Here is a 20,710-nt window from a genome sequence, read left to right as displayed (position 1 = left end):
AATGAATGTTTGGAGATCTGAAATTTGCTCTTTTCTACTGACACTAATACAGAAGACAAAATAAACATCTAAAGGAAAATTGATATAAAAGATCTAGGGTGCCTTAGACTTTTGCACTGTATGATATTGTTAGAGGCTTATAAGCAGTGGTATGCCACAGGCGTTGGTGCTTGGTCCCCTGGCATTTGCCTTGTATATGGATGATTTGGTTGAGAATCAGATGGCTTGATTAAATTTGGACCTAACACCAAAATGCAGTGGTGAGCATTGAAGAAGTTTGTCCAACATTCAAATTGCATCTGAACAACTGAGAAAGTGGGCAGTGGAATGGCAGATGGAACTTAACTCAGATAAGTGCAAAGTGACACATTTGGGAAGTTAAATTAGGGCAGGACATGTACAGTGAATGATGGTTCCCCCGGGGTGTGTTATAGAACAGAAAGATGAAGTAAGCTTCTTGACTTTAGTGTGGTAAGCTATTTAGATGGCAAGAGATTATTACTTGGTTTGCAGAGGGGCGTCTTTTCATGTACGAGGAGCACTGCATATGTGTAATTTGGCAGATAAATACAATGCTGATATTTTAATGAAGCAGGAATGGAGTATAAGAGAAAGGAAGTCATAATTACAAACATTCATGAATGGGATGAGGCCATGGCTGGAATACCGAATATTGTTTTGGTCCCCATGTTGAAAAATTGTACCTGGAGGCAATAAACAGATTAGTTGGACTGAATCCTTGGATAAGTTAGTCATCCTTTGAGAACTGATTGAGTAGAACTAGCTTGTATTCCCAAGAGTTTGGAAGAATGGGAAATAATCTGATTGACACAAAAGATTCATATGACTGAATATGAGGAGATTCCCTTACTGCAGGAATCTAAAATTTTGGACCACATTTTCTTTTTAGGATAAAGGGGTCAGCCATATAAACGCTTTTGGATTGCAGTAGCTCAGGGTAGTTGGTGTTTAGGGCTGAGAGATTGCTAGACTGCAGGAGACCTCAGGTTTTTGGCAATTGAATGGGTAAATTGAAAGGAACAAAATAAGCTGTAGTGTTATAGTTGCACAGACTTGGGCTTGTAAACTGAGGCAGGAATAGAGCTGGTCAAAGCCATAGAAGAGAGACTAAGCAATTTTCTCAATGGGACAGGTATGTTTGAAAGTAAACAGGTTTAAAATATACAGCATTCACATTATGCTCACAGTCTGGATAGGCTTAACACCATTATTCATAAGAAGATTGGAACCATTGGGAAGGGAACCTAATTTGTTTTACGAAACTGTAAACATTGACTTTGGTCTTTGCAATACAAGGCACAATGTTACCCATACAGTATTTTATGTTGGGCAAACATCCAAACAACTTCTAAGCAATGAGTGGATGTGATGTTGATGTGCTGCACCACTGTATGCGTACAACATTGCTGTTTTTGAATGGTGCCACTAAAGAAGAAGTAAATGGGAAATGTCTAATGGATACGAGTTTTAGGTAACACTGCATGAGTGGGAAGAGAATGCATTGCAACTGATCCTCTGGCTGTGAACAGAATTGGGTGAATACAGTCCCTCAGTTGGAGGAGGGTAGTGTTGAAGGCTTCTGATCAAGGAGCAGTAAACATTCAGTTTTGTTACACAACGTAGAGAAATATTTGTAATCTTAATAAACACAATAATGTACATGGCAAGTGCTGATTGAGGTGATCCAAATACAGAATTCTGAGAAAGATTGTCATGAATTTGAAAAGCACCCCCAGAAATAAAAAAAAATCTTTTGAAGGAGAAAAAGGGGGAGAGAAGATACCGTTTGGAGTTTTGAGTGGAAGAATGAGAATTACTTTGAAATTATAAATTTGGTAGAGTAAATAAAGATTGTTTAGATGTTTTTAGGAAAGGGATAATGTTGGACATTGAAATCGGTAACCTCCAGTCCTGTCTTTGCAGCATGTGTGTATAGAAATAGAAAGGAAGCAGAAATAAATAAAAGTTCTAGGGGAAGTGATACCTATACAGGGGGGATAGATTGGCTCAGATATGTGGGAATCTCCTTGTAGGGTGGTTTGTTACAGTTTTGGATATTTAAACTAGGAATAGGCATAGTTAGGTAGCAATAGAAGGGGAAAATGCCAACATAGGTGGTAGGTGAGACTTGAACACCAGTGTAAGAAATAGAGCTTTTAAACAAGATGTAGCTGAAAGTGAAGTAGAATTGAAGATGGATGTATGGCCCATGGCTATTAACAAAAAAAAACTTGCTGTATTAAACAAGATTTGTGAGTAGCATGCACAATAAACAATGAGCGATTTTAAAAAGAGACTCAAAACAAGGGGTGGGGTGGGATTAGGTTCTAAACGTTCCAGTTGCAAGATGTTCAGGAAGAAAAAAAAACAGAAGAATGGAGAGTTGTGTGGCAGAATTGATTAAGAACATTGCAGACCTGAAGGAAGAGGGCGCCTTGGAATGATCAAAGAATGCATCTGGTTTCATTCATGTTTTTTAGTATTCCCCCAGCTGTCAACCTGCAGTGCAATTAAATCTCTTGTAGCTTTTTATTAAGATGCTGACAATAGATATTTTAGTTATATTTTATACACAGCGTTATAAATCATATTGCAATTCTTATGAACGATTTGAAGAGGGAATGAGTTGCTATGAAGAGGCCAGAAGATACCCGGTGGGCCGAACGGCCTTTTTTCGCCCTGTACCACATGCCATTTTACTGGGTTTTTTTGGCAGCAGGCATGATGGGGTGATTGCCTCTCGCTCTCCGAGGTGATGGGGGGACCATCCAGGGTTGAGGTGGCCCAAATCAGCCGTTCCTGTCGCGGGATGTCACTTGGTCCCTAACCCGACATGTGGGCGGGGGGCAGGAGCGGCCTCCGGTAATAGTGTTTTAAATGAAGCGTTGTTCGCGCACCCCCCTCCAGCGGCCCGCCTAGCGAGTGTGGGTTGGTGGTAACATCTATCCAATAGGCAAACGCTTCGCCTTCGCTTCCAGCGGAGATGATCCAATGGCTGCAGTCGGGAGGCGGGACTTCCTCGAGTGGGCGCAGCACGTTAGGTTGCGGTGCGGGGTGTGCTGGTACCCGGCAGAGGCGGCAAAAACAAGAGGAGGAAGAGGAACGAGGTAAATGTCTGGAGGGAACGGCGCTAAATAACCTATTAAAACACAAAACACGGATTGAGCGATCAGTAAGTAAGGGTTAAAACGCAGCTAGAGGTGACATAACCTGGACAGGATGAGCAGTAAAGTTGCCAGGCTTTCTTTTTTTGTAAACCTCAAATCTGAGAGGAAATCAATACCAAATTATAGATCGAAATACTTTCATTTAATGTTAAAAATCGGTAGCTGTGGGGAAAGAAAACATTTACAGCAGCGGAGCCAAGGTTTAGCGCTTCACAGGGCTGTGATGCACACTGATGAACGATGAGCCATTTTAAATCTGGCAGATGTACAGGTTAATATTTTGGGGAAATTTTCTTTTGAACATGGGTTATAATTAGGTAAAGCGTTTTAAAATTTAACTAAGATGGAGAGATAGTGACTTTCTCGGAAGTCCTTCCCCCGAGGCAGAGGTAAACTAGATTAGCAGTTACTAAATTACTTTTATTTTGTAAAACGATTTTAAAGTAAAAAAAAATCAACTTAAAACAGTAGACTTGTGTGTTCTTACTCATTTAAAATGATACATAAAATGTGGTTTCTACCAATGCAATTCTGCAAACATTTTGCCCAGAGGCCTGGCAATTAAGACAGATTTTAAATGAATATTTAATAACTATTAATTTATAATAATGAAATCCGTGTTATGTGTTCAGGCTGTTTTGTTTGATAAACACTTGTTTTGCACTTTGAGAATCCAGAAATACATTTTGCAAGTCAAAAGCATTTAAGTTTACTCATCATTCCATATTCACCCCCCCACCAGGATTTTGTAGATTGATAATTGCTACCTAAGCATTCTGATTTCATCTGAGATGGTTCATCTATATGCACATACAAAGAGGATTGTAAGTTCATTTTTTGTTTGTGTTACAGAAGTTTATAGATTGACTTCAGAGTCTTCGGACTTGGAGGGGTGAAACTTGGGGAAGCAATGGAATGTGATACAGATTTTATGATCTCTGTGAAGGGTTTGCCTGCCAGCGATCACACTAGATTACCATAAGCAATCTTCAAGATAGTGTGCACTATCATCCTTCCCAATGTGATCGATATTCTCAAGCATGCACCTAAAGCTCTTCTGTGCAGTTTGCTTTCAATGTCCAGAATTATTTTGACTTATCCATTTGTTTCTGATCCTCCAGCTCATTTTTTTTTGGGGGGGAGGGAATTGTTTTGCTGAGCTGCCTTTTTTTTGCATAATTATTGAAATCGACTCAAAACGCCTGAACTCTGCTTTTGGTTGCTTGCACTTAAGTTCCTGACCTATTTGCTGTCTTTCTCCTGCACTCAAAGAATGTAATGCTGAAGGGATTCTGTGCATCCACAAGGTTTTATGTCCGCTGCTTACATTTTCTTTCTCCAAAGAATTAGAATTCTTTTGTGCAATGATTCAGCAGTAGTACAACAAACCTGATATTGTGTTACTGGAGTCCTAATGCAAAGTTCAGTCTGAATCGTTGACAATTCCTTCGCCATCCCTCACGCCCATCCCCACAGATGCCGCTCGACCTATCAAGCTCCTCTAGCAGGTTGCTGCTCCAGATTCCAGAATCTGCAGCAACACACGCAAAATGCTGGAGGAACTCAGCAGGCCAGACAGCGTTTATGAAAAAGAGTTTCGGGCTGAGACCCTTCATCTTGTACCTTCTATCTGATGGTAGCAGCGAGAAAAGTGCATGGTCTTTCATGATAGATGGTGCTTTTCTACGGCAGTGTTTCATGTAGATATGCTCAATGGTTGGGAGGGTTTAACCCATGATGTACTAAACTGAATCCATGACTTTTTGTTGGATTTTCCACTCAAAGGCATTGGTGTTCCCATACCAGGCCGTAATGCAGCCTGTCAGCACACTTTCCTCCACACTTCTATAGAAATTTGCCATGGCTTTTGATGACATGCCAAAAATCTGCTTAGTCCTGAAGTAGAGCTGCTGTCATGCTTTCTTTGCAATTATATTTACATGATGGGTTCAGGACAGGTCCTCTGAGATAGTGACACCCAGGAACTCTCCATCTCTGAACTTAACAGTGAGTAGTGTTATAACTACTCCCTATTGCCTTGAGTACTTAGAATCAACCACTTTGTTTCTGATTAATGTGTCTAGTGGAACCTGAGGAGCGATAGTGTTATCCCTTTCCAGGGGAAAATTAGGGTTCCAGTCGAATCCATGTGACAATCCAGTAAATTTCATTGCAGTTTTCTTGGTGCTGAATCTATTGATTTCAGTTTCACTGGTTTCCATGGTGGGGTTTCAAATCATGAAGGTTGTTCATTCAGCAGCTTGACAACTAGGCTTTACCTTGTTCGTTTGATAGAGGGGTGTCCTTTTAGAACAGAGATGAAGAGGAATTTCTTTAGCCAGAGAGTGGTGAATCTGTGGAACTCTTTGCTGCAGGCAGCTGTGGAGGCCGAGTCTTTATGTAGATTTAAGGCAGAGGATGATGGATTGTTGATTGGTCAGGGTATGAAGGAATATGGGGTGGGGGAGGGAGGAAGGCAGGAGATTGGGGCTGAGAGGAAAAATGGATCAGTAATGAAATGGCAGAGCAGACTCAATGGGCTAAATGGTCTAATTCTGCTCCTATATCTCATGGTCATTTGTTTTTCCCTGATTCTATTAAAACCTTGCTTTTCCAAATATTTATTAGTTTCCTTTGAATAAAGCTAGATGAAGGACTAGTAGTATTAGGAGACTCTAGTCAGGGGCACACATGGCTGCAAATGATATTTCACAATGGTGTGTCACCTGTCAAAAACCTTGCAGAGAGGTTTGGGTGAGATGAAACTAGCATGGCAGAGGTTTGGGAACCAGAGGAATAGGTCAGCAGTTGGAGAGATTGAGGAGAAAGTGGAGGTTAGGTATGTAAGGCTGAAAGGAAGGACAGGCAGGACGATGTTAATGAGCTGGTGGGATGGAGAGCATAGAGCTATGACGTTGTAGCCATTACAGAGACGTAATTGAGAGAAGGGTAAGACTAGTAGGATTGGGATGTCTCAGACGTGACAGAGAAGGATGTGAAAGAGGAGGATCAGGGAAGATACCACAGCTGCACTTAGATGGGACATCCTGGAGAGATCATCCGGTGATGCAATATGAGGAGAGCACATGAATACAAAAGGTGCAATCACTGCGATAGGACTATACTATAAGCCTGCCAGCAGTCACCAGGTCAAGTCAAGTCACTTTTCATTGTCATTTCAACCATAACTGCTGGTACAGAACATAGTAAAAATGAGACAATGTTTTCCAGGACCATGGTGCTACATGAAACAATACAAAAACTACAGTAGACTACAGACCTATCCAGGACTACTTAAAGTACACAAAACAGTGCAGGCACTACAATAAATAATAAACAAGACAATAGGCACAGTAGAGGGCAGTAGGTTGGTGTCAGTCCAGGCTCTGGGTATTGAGGAGTCTGATGGCTTGGGGGAAGAAACCGTTACATAGTCTGGTCATGAGAGCCCGAATGCTTCGGTGCCTTTTTCCAGATGGCAGGAGGGAGAAGAGTTTATATGAGGGGTGCGTGGGGTCCTTCATAATGCTGTTTGCTTTGCGGATGCAGCGTGTGATGTAAGTGGCTGTGATGGCGGGAAGAGAGACCCCGATGATCTTCTCAGCTGACCTCACTATCCGCTGCCTAGTCTTGCGATCTGAGATGGTACAATTGCCGAACCTGGCCATGATGCAGCTGCTCAGGATGCTCTCATTACAACCTTTGTAGAATGTGCTGAGGATGGGGGGTGGGAGATGGACTTTTCTCAGCCTTCACAGAAAGTAGAGACGCTGCTGGGCTTTCTTTGCTATGGAGCTGGCGTTGAGGGACCAGGTGAGATTCTGCACCAGACGAACACCAAGAAATTTGGTGCTCTTAACAATCTCTACGGAGGAGTCATCGATGTTCAGCGGAGAGTGGTTGCTCTTTGTCTTCCTGAAGTCAACAACCATCTCTTTTGTTTTGTTCATGTTCAGAGACAGGTTGTTAGCTCTGCACCAGTCTGTTAGCCAGTGCACCTCCTCTCTGTATGCTGACTCATTGTTCTTGCTGATGAGACCCACCACGGTCGTGTCATCGGCGAACTTGATGATGTGGTTCGAGCTGTGTGTTGCAGCACAGTCATGGGTCAGCAGAGTGAACAGCAGTGGACTGAGCACACAGCCCTGGGGGGCCCCGTGTGCTCAGTGTGATGGTGTTGGAGATGCTGCTACCAATTTGGACTGACTGAAGTCTCCCAGTCAGGAAGTCTAGAATCCAGTTGCAGAGGGAGGTGTTCAGGCCCAGTAGGCTCAGCTTTCCAATCAGGTGCTGAGGAATGATTGTGTTGAATGCTGAACTGGTCTATGAACAGCATTCGAACGTACGTTTTTTTTTGTCCAGGTGAGTTAAGGCCAGGTGGAGGGTGATGGCAATGACATTGTCTGTTGAACAGTTGGGACGGTACGCGAACTGCAGGGGGTCCAGTGAGGGGGGTAGCAGGGACTTGATGTGCCTCATGACGAGCCTCTCGAAACACTTTCATGATGATGGATGATGATGACCACCACTTGCTTGGGTGGAGTTAGTCCATGCAGTCCACATCCACCACATTACCTTTATCCATCTACAAGTCAGAAATGTGACAGACATTCCTCGTATGCCTGGGTGGACCCAGATAAAGGATCTTGGCTCGAAACCGTGACTCTATATTCCTTTCCATGGATGCTTGCTAACCTGCTGAGTTCCTCCAGCATTTTGTTACAGTAGCCAACTGAGAGTTGGAGGAAATGATATGTTGGCAAATTATGGAAAGATATCATAGCAACATGGTAGTTGAACTGGGTGACTTTCCTTTTCCCAATATTGACTGGGATTTCCTCAGTGCCAGAGGTTTAGCTGGAACAGAATTTGTTAATTGCATCCATGCGGTGTCATTCTCGACACAGCATGAAGATACTGCAACCAAGGGAGGGGTCATACTAGGAAATGAACCTGGCCCGATGATTGGAGTTTCAGTGAAAGTATCTTGGGAACAGTGATTATAACTAAGTATTTTAAGACAGTTACGGATTACACTAAAACGAGCTTTTGGGGGTGGGGATATGCTAAATTAAGGAAAGGCTAATTACAGCAGTATCAGGCAGAGACTGTGAAGAGTACATTGGGAGCAGCTGTTTTTGAGTAAATTCACATCTCACATGTGGGAGTTGTTTATGAAGTCCAGCTGGTAACACTTGTCTGGATTAAACACTATCTGCCATTTCTCCACCCAAGTTTCCAACTGGTCTTTATCTTGCTGAATCCTTTGACATTTTTCCTCACAATCCATATATTTCTGTTGGAAGGATGGCAAGATTCAAGACTCTTGGATGATTGGCAGTGTAGCAGATTTAGTCAATAAGAAAAAGGAAGTACATGTGAGGCTTAGGAAGCAGAAATCAGACCAGGCCTTTGAGGAATATCAAGGGAGCTGGAGAGAATGTGAACAGGTAATCAGGGTGGTTAATATAGGTCAGGAAATATCCTCGGTGAGAAAGGTTACAGAGTCCCAAAATGTTTTAGACAAAAGGCTAACTTGGGAGAAAGTAGGACCACCCAATGAAAAAGGAGGTAATTTCAAAGTTCAAAGTAAATTTTATTATAAGAGTACATGTATGTCACCACATGCAACCCTGAGATTCATTTTTCTGTGGGTACACTTGTAAAATCTATAGAATAGTAACTATAAGAGAATCAATGAAAGATCAACCAGAGTGCAGAATACAACAAACTGTGTACATGCAAATGTAAATAAGTAGCAATAAATAACAAAAACATGAAACAGCAAGATAAAGAGACTTTAAAGTGAGGTCATTGGTTGTGGAAACATCTCAATGAATGGACGTGAGTAGTTATCTCCTTTTGCTCAAGAGCTTGATGGTTGTGGGGTAGTAACTGTTCTTGAACCTAGTGGTGCAAGTCCTGAGGCTCTTGTACCTTCTACCAGATGGCAGCTTCAAGAAAAGAGCGTGTCCTGGGTGGAGCCAGGGGAAGGGGTGGAAGTACTAAAGGAGTAATTTGCGTCATTATTCATCAAGGAGAACAACTTAGAAGATAGTGAGTTTAGGGAGGAATATTCTGATGTTCTATATCATTTTGCTATCATAGAACATAGAATAGTACAGCACAGTACAGGCCCTTCGGCCCACAATGTTGTGCCGACCTTCAAACCCTGCCTCCCATAGAAGCCCCCACCTTAGATTCCTCCATATACCTGTCTAGTAGTCTCTTAAACTTCACTAGTGTATCTGCCTCCACCACTGAGTCAGGCAGTGCATTCCACGCACCAACCACTCTCTGAGTAAAAAACCTTCCTCTAATATCCCCCTTGAACTTCCCACCCTTTACCTTAAAGCCATTTCCTCTTGTATTGAGCAGTGGTGCCCTGGGGAAGAGGCGCTGGCTATCCACTCTATCTATTCCTCTTATTATCTTGTACACCTCTATCATGTCTCCTCTCATCCTCCTTCTCTCCAAAGAATAAAGCCCTAGCTCCCTTAATCTCTGATCATATTGCATACTTTCTAAACCAGGCAGCATCCTGGTAAATCTCCTCTGTACCCTTTCCAATGCTTCCACATCCTTCCTATAGTGAGGTGACCAGAACTGGACACAATACTCCAAGTGTGGCCTAACCAGAGTTTTATAGAGCTGCATCATTACATTGCGACTTTTAAACTTTATCCCTCGACTTATGAAAGCTAACACCCCATAAGCTTTCTTAACTACCCTATCCACCTGTGAGGCACCTTTCAGGGATCTGTGGACATGTACCCCGAGATCCCTCTGCTCCTCCACACTACCAAGTATCCTGCCATTTACTTTGTACTCTGCCTTGGAGTTTGTCCTTCCAAAGTGTACCACCTCACACTTCTCCAGGTTGAACTCCATCTGCCACTTCTCAGCCCACTTCTGCATCCTATCAATGTCTCTCTGCAATCCTTGACAATCCTCTACACTATCTACAACACCACCAACCTTTGTGTCGTCTGCAAACTTGCCAACCCACCCTTCTACCCCAACATCCAGGTCGTTAATAAATATCACGAAAAGTAGAGGTCCTAGAACAGATCCTTGTGGGACACCACTAGTCACAATCCTCCAATCTGAATGTACTCCCTCCACCACCACCCTCTGCCTTCTGCAGGCAAGCCAATTCTGAATCCACCTGGCCAAACTTCCCTGGATCCCATGCCTTCTAACTTTCTGAATAAGCCTACCGTGTGGAACCTTGTCAAATGCCTTACTAAAATCCATATAGATCACATCCACTGCACTACCCTCATCTATATGCCTGGTCACCTCCTCAAAGAACTCTATCAGGCTTGTTAGACACGATCTGCCCTTCACAAAGCCATGCTGACTGTCCCTGATCAGACCATGATTCTCTAAATGCCTATAGATCCTATCTCTAAGAATCTTTTCCAACAGCTTTCCCACCACAGACATAAGGCTCACTGGTCTATAATTACCCGGACTATCCCTACCACCTTTTTTGAACAAGGGAACAACATTCGCCTCCCTCCAATCCTCCGGTACCATTCCCGTGGACATCGAGGACCTAAAGGTCCTAGCCAGAGGCTCAGCAATCTCTTCCCTCGCCTCGTGGAGCAGCCTGGGGAATATTCCGTCAGGCCCCGGGGACTTATCTGTCCTAATGTATTTTAACAACTCCAACACCTCCTGTCCCTTAATATCAGCATGCTCCAGAACATCAACCTCACTCATATTGTCCTCACCATCATCAAGTTCCCTCTCATTGGTGAATACCGAAGAGAAGTATTCATTGAGGACCTCGCTCACTTCCACAGCTTCCAGGCACATCTTCCCACCTTTATCTCTAATCGGTCCTACCTTCACTCCTGTCAGCCTTTTTTTCTTCACATAATTGAAGAATGCCTTGGGGTTTTCCTCTACCCTACTCACCAAGGCCTTCTCATGCCCCCTTCTTGCTCTTCTCAGCTCCTTCTTAAGCTCCTTTCTTGCTTCCCTATATTCCTCAATAGACCCATCTGATCCTTGCTTCCTAAACCTCATGTATGCTGCCTTCTTCCTCCTGACTAGATTTTCCACCTCACTTGTCACCCATGGTTCCTTCACCCTACCATTCTTTATCTTTCTCACTGGGACAAATTTATCCCTTACATCCCGCAAGAGATCTCTAAACATTGACCACATGTCCATAGTACATTTCCCTGCCAAAACATCATCCCAATTCACACCCGCAAGTTCTAGCCTTATAGCCTCATAATTTGCCTTTCCCCAATTAAAAATTTTCCTGTCCTCTTTGATTCTATCCTTTTCCATGATAATTATAAAGGCCAGGGAGCGGTGGTCGCTGTCCCCCAGATGCTCACCCACTGAGAGATCTGTGACCTGACCCGGTTCATTACCTGGTACTAGATCTAGTATGGCATTTCCCCCTGGTCGGCCTGTCCACATACTGTGACAGGAATCCATCTTGGACACACTTAACAAATTCTGCCCCATCTAAACCCTTGGAACTAATCAGGTGCCAATCAATATTAGGGAAGTTAAAGTCACCCATGATAACAACCCTGTTATTTTTGCACCTTTCCAAAATCTGCCTCCCAATCTGCTCCTCTGTATCTCTGCTGCTACCAGGGGACCTATAGAATACCCCCAGTAGAGTAACTGCTCCCTTCCTGTTCCTGACTTCCACCCATATTGACTCAAAAGAGGATCCTGCTACATTACCCACCCTTTCTGTAGCCGTAATAGTATCCCTGACCAGTAATGCCACCCCTCCTCCCCTTTTTCCGCCCTCTCTATCCCTTTTAAAGCACTGAAATCCAGGAATATTGAGAATCCATTCCTGCCCTGGTGCCAGCCAAGTCTCTGTAATGGCCACTACATCATAATTCCATGTATGTATCCAAGCTCTCAGTTCATCATCTTTGTTCCTGATGCTTCTTGCATTGAGGTACACACATTTCAGCCCTTCTACCTTGCTGTCTTTACACTGTTTATTCTGCTTCTCTTTCCTCAAAGCCTTTCTGTATGTTAGATCTGGCTTTACTCCATGCACTTCTTTCACTGCTCTATCGCTCTGGGTCTCATTCCCCTCGCAAATTAGTTTAAACCCTCCCGAATCATGCTAGCAAACCTACCTGCAAGGATATTGCTCCCCCTCGAGTTCAGGTGCAACCCATCCAATCTGTACAGGTCCCACCTTCCCCAGAAGAGATCCCAATGATCTAAAAATCTAAACCCCTGCTCCCTGCACCAACTCCTCAGCCACGCATTCAACTGCCATCTCCTCCAATTCTTACCATCTCTGTCACGTAGCACTGGCAGCAATCCTGAGAACATCACCCTTGAGGTCCTGTTCTTCAGCCTTCTGCCTAATTCCTGAAACTCACACTTCAGGACCTCATCCCTCTTCCTGCCTATGTTGTTGGTCCCAACATGTATCACGACTTCTGGTTGCTTTCCCTCTCGTACCAGGATGTCGTGCACCCGGTCAGAGACATCCCAGACCCTGGCACCCGGGAGGCAACAAACGATATCGAGGAGGAGAAAGAGATGTTGGATCTCTTGAAGACTATTAAGCTGATAACTCCCCAGGGCCTGATGACATTTTTCCCAAGTTATTGAGAGAGGCAAGAGAGAAATTTACTGGGGCTTTGACCAATGAGGTCCCAGACCTTTGGAGAATTCAAAATTCAAAATAAATTTATTATCAAAGTTTGTACTGTATATGTTATCATATACTACCTTGAGATTCATTTTCTTGCTGGCATTTACAAGTAAAAGGAATACAATAGAATTTATGAAAATCTATACATGAACAAAGACTGACAAATAACCAACGTGTAAAAGAGGATAAACTCTGCAAATAAAAAAGCAATACTGAGGCTGTGAGTTCTGAGGAGTCTTTGAAAGTGAGTCTGTAGATTGTAGAATCAGTTCAGAATAGTGATCGAAATTATCCATGCTGGTTCAGAATCCTGATAGTTTTAGAGTAATAACTATTCCTGAACTTTGTAGTGTCTGACCCAGGGCATCCGTATCTCTTGCTTGATGTAGTAGCAAAAAGAGGGCATGGCCTATGTAGCAACTACTTGAAAACAAGGTAAAAGTCACTGAGTGGCACTGTGTGACATGCTTCCAACTAACTGAATTCCAAGTTGAAAAGTGTGTTTATTCCATTATTACTAACCAAGAATAAAATCATTTGACTCTTCTGTAACATGTAAAACAAAGATGAGTGTAATTGGATTAAATTCAAAGATGAGTGCTCAAAGACTTGCGTAATTGGACTAAGTTCAAACATTCAAGTGGTCAACAAAAAATAAACGCTCCCTACTCACCCGCTGTCTATGCCGCCATGCAGGTGCCATTCATCTGTTTTTAGTGCCACCAAAACTCATGTGACGAATTACCGTAGTCCAGAGTGAGGATGTGCAACACAAATACAATACAGACACACAATAAATAGATACGTGGCTGCTACAGCCTGGGTGAGGGCTGTCTTTAATGACGGATGCTGCTTTCTTGTGGCGGCGCTCTATGTCGATGTGCCCAGTGGTGGGGAGGACTTTGTATGTGATAGTGTGGGCTGTATTGACAACTTTCTGTAATCTTTTCTGTCCTATGCATTGGTGTTTCCATAAGAGGCTGTGATCAATGTTCCCTCTAACTTGTAATGACCAGTGTGCTTAAAAATCTTATGCTGTGCAATTTTTTGCGCAGTGACAACAACGTGTGCACACTGAATTTTTTAAGTGGAAGTAAAACTCTTTGGTCACTAATATGGCAGAAGAAGCATCACGTGCTTTCAGCTGAGCTATTCCACCAAACAAAGTTTTGTACACAGTGCAGCTCTTGACTTTGAATTTGAAGTACAGAATGAGACACTTGTTGGCAGATATATCTGTGTATTCATCTGCATCAGAAATTGGAAAAGGAAATGTGGTTGTGTACGGTAGTGAAATATACTTAACATGCCAATGAGGTAGAGGGTGACAACCAACTGTGCGCAGTTTAAATTCCTTTGAGTGCTTGTACCAAAAGACGCACATAGGCGCACACCTGGTGTGATACAACCAGTCAAGATGCTCTCCGCTGTGCACCTGTAGAAGTTTGTCAAAGTTTTTGGTGACATGCTGAATCTGTGCAAACTTCTAAGAAAGTAGAAGCCCTGTCATGACTTCCTTGTGATGTTCAAAGTAAATTTATTGTCAAAGTACATATATGTCACCATATACAGCCTTGAGATTCATTTTCTTGAGGCCATACTCAATAAATCTATAGAATAATAACTATAACAGAATCAGTGAAAGAAAGCCCAATTAGTGTGTTCAATCAGAGTGCAGAAGACAACAAACTGTAGAAATCTAAAAGAAGAAATAACAATAAATAAGCAAGAGATATTGAGAACATGAGACGAAGAGTCCATGAAAGTGAGTCTATAGGTTGTGGGAACATTTCAATGATGGGAGAAGAGCCCGATGGTTGAGAGGTAATAACTGTTCCTGAACCTGGTGGTATGAGTCGTGAGGCTCCTGTACCTTCCTCCTGATGGCAGCAGCAAGAAGGGACCATGGCCTGGGTCGTGGGGGTCCCTGATGATGGATGCTGTCTTCCTGCAACAACATTTCGTGTAGGTGTGCCCAGTGGTGGGGAGGGCTTTACCAGTGATGGACTGGGCCATATCCACTACTTTTTGTAGGATTTTCCATTCAAGAGCATTGGTGTTTCCATACCAGGCTGTGATGCAGCCAGTCAATATCCTCTCCACTACATATCTATAGAAGTTTGTCAAAGTTTTAGATGTAGTTCCAAATCTCCGCAAACTGCTCAGGAAGTAGAGGCGCTGCTGTGCTTTCTTTGTAATTATGTGCTCCTCAGGCAGGAGTTGATATGCTTCATGAACAACCTCTCAAAACACTTCATAATGATGGATGTAAGTGCTACTGGATGATAGTCATTGTTGTTCCTCTCTTTGAGAAGGACAGCAGAGACAAACCAGAAAATTATAGAGCAGTGAGTCATACTTCAGTGGTAGAAAAATTATTAGAGAAGATTCTTTGAGAAAGGATCTGTTTGCATCTAGAAAAGCATAAACATGCAAAGTCAGCATAAATAATGTGGGGGGAGGTCGCGTCTTGCAAACTTGCTTGAATCTTTTGAGGAGGTAATGAGGGTGATTGATGAGGGTAGGGCAGTGGCTGTTGTTTAGGTGGACTTCTGTAAAATTTTTGACAACATCTCTCGTGGTGGACTAATCCAAAAAATTAGGGTACATGGGAAACTTGGTAATTTGGATTGAATTCAAAATTGTCTTAGCCACAGAGGACAAAGGGTAGTGGAAGTCTGTGATCAGTGCTTTTCTGCAAGGATCGGGGCTGGGACTTCTGTTGTTTGTCATATGGAAGTGCTCTGGGCTAAAATGTGGATGGGTTGGTTATTAAGTTTGCAAATGGCATGAAACTGGGTGGAATTGTGTTAGTGAGGTAGGTTGACAAAGGATTCAGTAGGATATAGACCAGTTGGAAATATCAGCATAGAAATGACAGTTATGTCTAATCTAGATAAGAGTCAGGTGTTGCACTTCAGAGGTCAAAGTAAGGAATGCAGTGAATGGCAGGACCCTTAGTAGCACTGATGTATAGTGATGATGGGGTGCAAGTCTATTGCTTTCTGAACATAGCAGAACCAGTAGGTAGGGTGGAAAAAAGCAATTCTTGCCTTCTTGATGGGAACAGTGCACATAAGAGTTGAGAAGTCATGTTGCAGCTGTATTAAACTTTGAGACCACATTTGGAGTATTGTGTGAGGTTCTGGTCACCCCACTGTGGGAAGATTGAGTCTTCGGTGAGGGTGCAGAGGAGGAGAACATCAGGATGTTGCCTGGATTAAAACATAAGAACAAAGAACAGTACAGCACAATATTGGTCCTTTGACCCACGATGTTGTGCCAACCTCTTAAACTACTCTATGAGCAATCTAACCCTTCCCTTCTACATAGCCTATAACCCTCCATGTGCCTATCTAAGAGTTTCTTAAATACCCCTCATGTATCAGCCTCAACTATCACCCTTGGCAATACATTCCAGATACCTGTCTGTCTCTCTCTCTCTCTCTCTCTCTCTCTCTCTCTCTCTCTCTCTCTCTCTCTCTCAAATAAATATAAAAACTACCCTTGACAGTGTGCCTAAACTTTCCTCCACTCACCTTAAAAGGACGTCCTCTAGTATTAGCCATTGCCACCTGGGGAAAAAGGCTGGCTGTCCACTCTATCTTTGCCTCTTATAATCTTAAACACCTCTTATCGTTGCCTCTTATCGTCCTTTGCTCCAAAGAGAAATACCGTAGCTCAAACTTTCCTCATAAGACATGCTCTCTAATCCAGACAGCATCCTGGTAACTCCCCTCTGCACCCTCTCTAATACTTCCAGTTTCTTCCCGTAATGAGACGACCAGAACTGAACACAGAACTCCCAAGTGTGGTCTAACCAAAGATTTATAGAGCTGCAATATTACTTCATGGCTGTTGAACACAATGCCCTGACTAATGAAGGTCAACATATTGTACGCCTTCTTAACTATCCTATCAACTTGTGTGGCAACTTTGCAGTTTCTATGGACTTGGACCCCAAAATCCCTCTGAATCCTGCCATTAACTTTGTATTCTGCTTGTTAGATCTTCCAAAGTGTATCACTTTTCACATTTTTCGAGACTGAACTCCATCTGCCACTTTTCAGCCCAGCTCTGCATCCTGTCTCTGCCCAGATGTGACCTATGACAGCCTCCTACACTATATCCTTTGTGTCATCTGCAAAGTTACTAACTCACCCTTCCTCTTTCTCATCCAAGCTATTTATAAAAATCACAAAGAGTAGGAGCCCCGGAACAGACCCCTGCAGAACACCACTAGTCATGGATATCCATACAGGATATACTCTACCCACTATAACCGTCTGCCTTCTGTGGCAAAGCCAATTTCACATCCATGCTGCCATGTTTCCATGGTTCCCATGCCTCACGACTTTCTGGATGAGACTTACATGGGGAACCTTGTCAAACACCCTACTAAAATCTGTAAACACCTCATCCACTGCTCTATCCTCATCAATTTGTTCTGTCACTTCATTGAAATAGTCAGTCAAGCTCATGAGGCTCTATCTGTCCCTCTCAAAGCCACCTGGGGAAAAAGGCTGGCTGTCCACTCTATCTAATAAAGCTATGCCTCTGCAAATGCTCATTAATCCTGTCTCTTGGAATCATCTCCATTCGTTTGCTCACCATTGAGATGAGACTCACTGGCCTATAATTTCAGGGATCATCTCTATTATCCTTTTTGAACAAAGGCACAACATTTGCCATCCTCCAGTGCTCTGGTACTATCCCTGTGACCAGTGAGGGATCCAGAGATAATCTTCAATGCCCCGGCAATCTCTTCCCTTGCAGCCAGAGTAGCCTTGAATACATTCTGTCCAGCCCCATGGATTTATGTATGCTAATGTTTTCAAAAGCTCCAACGTTGCCTCTTTCTTAACTTCAACATACTCAAGGACATTAACCTGTTCTACACGGACACATTCATCAAAGTCTCTCTCCCTGGTGAACACTGAAGTAAAGAATTCATTAAGCATCCTCTATCTCCTCCGATTCCAGACATATGTCCCCCCCCTCCTTTATCACTGACCAATCCTACCCTCACTCTGGTAGTCCATGTATGTAGTTTCATGTATGTGTTGAACGCCTTGGGACCTTCTTGCCATGGCCTTCTCAGGTCCTCTTCTAGCTCTCCTAAGTCACTTCTTAAGTTCCTTCCTAGCTACCTTATAGCTCTCCAGAACCGTGTGACCTTTACTTCCTAAACCTTAAGTATTTATCCCTCCTTGTCTTGACTAAAATTTCCAGTGTTCTTGTCAACCGTGGTTCCTTCACCCTACCTTGTTTCAATGGGATAAATCTATCTAACACCCCGTGCAGTTTTCCTTTGGGTCCAATAAAGTATCTATCTATCAAATGCTCCCTAAACAACCCAGCATTTTCACTGTGTATTTTCCTGAGAACGTCTGCTCCCAATTTATGTTCCCAAGTTATTGACTGATAGCATCATAATTCATCTTCCCCCAGTTAAGTACTTCCCTATACTATCTGCTCCTATCTTTGTCCATGGTTATGCTAAAGGACAGAGAGTTATGGGCACTGTCTTCAAAATGCTCCCCTATTGGGAGATCTGTTACCTGACTAAGTTCATTCCAGTAAGGCCTCTCCTCGAGTTGGCCTGACGCATACTGTGTCAGGAATACTTCCTGGACGCAGCTAGGAGGATAAGTTGGATAAACTTGAATTGCCGTCTTTGGTGGACTGGAGGATGAGGAACAATTTGATTGAACTATATCTAATTATGAGAGGCATGCTAAGAGTCTTTATGCCAGGATGGAAATGTCAAATACTAGAGGCCATAACTTTAAGATGAGAGGAGGAAAATTTAAAGGAGATTTACATGACAAGTATTTTACACAACGTGGTAGGTGCTTGGAACTCACTGCCAAAGAGATAATGGAAGTAGATATAGTAGCAACATTTGAAGCACGTGAGCAGGTAGGGATTTGAGGGATATAGATCAAGTGCAGGCAGATGTCAGTCTCAAATTGGGTCATGGTTGATATAGGCAAGGTGGGCTGAAAGGTGGTTCCTGTGCCATTCGGCTGTTCCAAATCTATTATTGGATCTACGTTTGTATTTCCAACACTGATTTTCCGAGGCCAGTTTCACTACTTTTCATTATAGGATTTTGAATTGTAGATTTTTTTTTTCCATCCAGTTCCTTTAACAACTGGGCAATGCCTCATTCACTTGTTCTTATCACACAATTTTGCTTTTCCAATTACTTAATTTGTTTTTGTTGAACAAAGCAGTTACTGGATCTGTTTGCAATGTGAGTACGTAGAGTGAAAACCAGTGTAATAAAAAAGGTAGTCTTTCTCTTTGCACTTTTTCAGTCATATAAGGAGGTTTTATTTAGTTTTAGTGATCATACCCAGTCTTGTCACTAAAATTACATGGGGCAAACAGGATTAGTGTTAGTGGTAAACTTACTTATTATTTACCAACTCATTGACTATTACTCTTTGCACCCCAATGAATGAATTCAAGAAACAAGCAGGGTAGGTCACTTGGCACACATGCCTTCTCTGCCTTTCAGTAGAATAGTAAGTCATCTTTAACCTTGGCAGCACTTCTTGTACTAACCCTGTATGCCTTAAATCCTTTAAGTATTCAGAATTCTCCCATTTTTATTTATCAGTCTGCTCTGCCTGCAGATACCTACCTTCTGAAATATGTTTTCCAGAAACTCATCTGTTTCTTGTCCATTGGTATATAGTTCAATCATTTCTTAAGTTTGGAAACTGGAGTGAGTCACTTCCTCAGCTCAGATTTATGAGCTATTCCCTGGCAATGCACATCACAGGTCATGCTGTGCTCTCCATGTTAAACTTTCAAAAGTTATTGAATTTTGTTACCTAATTTAACTATTCTAGGTCAGTGAAATCTCAAGATTTAGTACCTCCTGAAGTTGGATCATGCAGGCTTTTTCCACATTCTTGGAGTGTTGTTGCTTAGGAAGTGACAAAGCTCTTTCTATTTGGAATATGTCACTGCTTGAGGTAATTAACATACAACACACAACACACAAGGTACTTTTTGAATTCATTCTATAACCAATATGACAAACACTGAGCAAGTTATTTTGTGTTCAAACATACAAAAAGTTTGCAAATCTGTAAAGGATCCAATACTACAGTGTACTGTAAATTTCAGCATTTAATCAGACTGCAGAAGAAATTGAAATAAGACTCCCTGGACAATCATTCGGCTACTGCTTTGCTTAGTTGATTTTACAATATTTATTTGTTGTTGGTGTGTAACATCAAATATTCCTCATACTCAGCCTTTTTCCCAGGCTGGCAATAGTGAATAAGAGAGAACATACTTTTGGTGATTGGAGGAAAGTATGGGGGGATGTTAGAGGTAGGTTTTTACAGAGTGGTAAATACATGGAACCCACTGACTGGTATGGTGATAGAGGCAGAAATATCAAGGACATTTAGAGACTCTTGGGTAGATACATGGAAGATAGAAAAATGGAGGGCTATATGGGAAGGAAGGATCAGATTGATCTTGGAGTAGGTTAAAAGGTTGGCACAATATCATGAGTCGTAGGACCTGTACTGTGTTGTACTGTTCTCCGTTCTAAAAAAGGACACCATAAACCATCAAATGTATTTTATTAGAATGATGTAGCCGATATGCCTTTAACTTGCCTTTTAGCTGTCCATTCAGAGAAATTTGCTCTGCCAGTTAAGAAAACAGTAGATTGCAATTGTTTATAACCATCTTCATAATTAGCCATTTATCTTCTGTAACTGAAAATATTTTAATTAGGAACTGGCAAAGTTCAGGGATATATGGACTTCCTTCCAAGATCCTCTGTACGATAATGCTCTTAAAAGTCCAGCTATTTACTATATACTTTAAT

The 20,710-nt window shown here is 42.4% G+C and overlaps 1 protein-coding gene across 2 annotated transcripts in view; it reads left to right on the top strand.

Moving 5' to 3' along the window:
- Nucleotides 1–3,074: 3,074 nt before the first annotated feature.
- Nucleotides 3,075–20,710, top strand: part of kcnab2a (potassium voltage-gated channel subfamily A regulatory beta subunit 2a) — a 293,607-nt gene continuing 275,971 nt past the window's right edge. Inside the window, exon 1 of one of the 2 annotated variants that reach the window (XM_072244814.1) lies at nt 3,075–3,128. The gene's annotated coding sequence lies outside the window, so the exon portion shown is untranslated. The remainder of the gene's footprint in view (nt 3,129–20,710) is intronic. The other variant, XM_072244817.1, reaches the window with a different exon arrangement.

Source organism: Mobula birostris, chromosome 27 (assembly GCF_030028105.1).
Source record: "Mobula birostris isolate sMobBir1 chromosome 27, sMobBir1.hap1, whole genome shotgun sequence".
Classification (NCBI taxonomy): Eukaryota; Metazoa; Chordata; class Chondrichthyes; order Myliobatiformes; family Myliobatidae; genus Mobula; species Mobula birostris.
Note: the sequence above shows the minus strand (reverse complement) of the source record. Positions and strands in the feature narration are given on the sequence as shown.